A 2,200-nucleotide genomic window follows, 5' to 3' on the forward strand; every position below is an offset into this window, starting at 1 on the left:
CCATCATTTCCTGCTGTATTTCCTGAAATACTATGTGTGTGTTTACCTATATATTTCTGAAATGTTTCATAAAACTGTCATGTGAACCTGTGCCCGGGATTTTTGTTCTTGATGGTGTTTGTTTTCTGTGGGAAGAGTTTTAATTACTACTTCAATTACTTTAATTGATATATTACTATTCAGATGTCCTCTCTCTTTCTTTATAAATGGCATTTATAATTTATCTATTTCTATTTAACTTAAATTGACAATTTTATTGGTATAAAGTAATTTCTAATATTTCTTTACTGTGCCTTCAATGCCTGTAGGATTTGCAATGGTATTATTCTGTCACTTCTGCTATTGGTAATTGTGTCTTTGCTCTTATGCCCCACATTGGGTCTTTCTAACTAGAACATCATTATTTTTATTGATTGCTTCAAAGAACGAGTATTTAGTGTGATTTTTTTGCTTGTTTTATATTTTACTGGGTTCTTATCACATCCATATTATTTCCCTCTTACTACTTACTGTGAGCATAATTGGCTTTTCTTTTCCTAACTTCATAAATGAGCATTTTAGATCACTGAATTTGGATGCCATCTTTTCTAGTACAAGTTTTTAATCTATAATTTCACACGTAACACTTGATTAAGTTGCATCCATAATTTTGATACGTTGATAAAATTGCACAAATAGCAGAGATGTTTGAGTACAACCCCAGGGAAGTTTGGCTTCATAGATTTTACCTCTTAAATGATTTACTTTCTATCGATACAATACATAAACTCAACTCACAAAATCTTTATTAACATTTTTTTCAGGATCAAGATAAACCTGTTGCAATTTTCCCATCTTTTAAAATTCATCTTACACAGATATTTTGCACACTTCTGTACCCAGATGTTCACTTTTTATCCACAAAACCCTCTAAGTGCCTCCCTGCTTATTGAAATGAATGCTTTTGATCTTTTGTTCTCTTTCTAGCTCCTTCAAATACACCCTGAATGTTATTCAGGTCTAATCTCTGTTGTAGAATAATTTAATAGCTATAAGGAACTGAACTGGTAGCGTAGTGGTTACGAATCAGACTGTGAATGTCAAGGTCAACAGTTTGAAACTACCAGCTATTCCACGGGAGAAAGATGAGGCTTTCTGCTCCTGTAAAGATTCACAGCCTCGGAAACCGTGTACAGGGTCACTATGGGTCACTATGAGTCGGTTCTGACTCCACGGCACATCACCACCACCACCAAGGAACTGAAAGAGCAACAATAATGGTCTTTTCATCCCTATGTTGCTTCCAGAAAAAATGCCACTGAGAAAAGTAATTTCTTTTGTGTTATCTCTGGGTCACTTAAAATGTACTTTCTCTAGAAAGTCATTGGGCATCCTTGTAAGAATTAATTCTGTAAATAAAGGCTTTAGAACAGACTTGCATGAATCTCCTGAAAGCACCTCTGCTGGACTTCTTTAGGAAATGTAGGGAGTATGGTGGTTACCCCTTCCTGATCTGGTCCCTCCTTATTCTGCTCAGGAGAAACTTTCTTCTCTATGTTTAAGAAATGGATGTTGAACAGTCAGCAGAAATCAAAGTATATGTGACCAGTTTTCTTGCTTACATAACTTTTTATGCTGCAGCCTCCTCATTTTCCATGTTAAACTGTCAATCAGATACTACTTACTTGAAATTTCCATATGTGCATTTTCAAAGTTCCACTCATCATTCTACCCCAAGAACTTAACCTCTATTCACTTTCTCTGTTATGATGAGTTTATTAGATGCCTTGTTGATGTCGTTAAGTGCCAGTGACTAAGTTCTGACTCACAGCAACCTTCTGTAGGGTTTCTGAGGATTGGACTGTCAACGTGGTTAGCAGTCTAGTGCTTATCCTACAGCTCAACACCAGGACTCCATGCACCTTAGCACACAATCAGTGCCACAGAATACATTTTTAAATTGTGACTTAACTGAAATTGTTACAAGGAATTGTAAAGAATCAAAGTGAAGTCAATGAGTAAGTAATTTGAGTCAACTTGTACCTCAGTTTCTCCTTTGTAAAATGAATTCAGTTATATGTATAATAGACTCCTATCAGTGTGGTTCATTGGAGTGAACACTAATAATTCACCCTTTCATATTACAATGTTTCATGGTTTATGTGGGTCATGCTTCCAAAGCAAGTGTAATTTTATGGTGTAGCGCTGTAGGATCAGCACT

Source organism: Chrysochloris asiatica, unplaced genomic scaffold (genome assembly GCF_000296735.1).
Source record: "Chrysochloris asiatica unplaced genomic scaffold, ChrAsi1.0 scaffold00158, whole genome shotgun sequence".
Taxonomy (NCBI): domain Eukaryota; kingdom Metazoa; phylum Chordata; class Mammalia; order Afrosoricida; family Chrysochloridae; genus Chrysochloris; species Chrysochloris asiatica.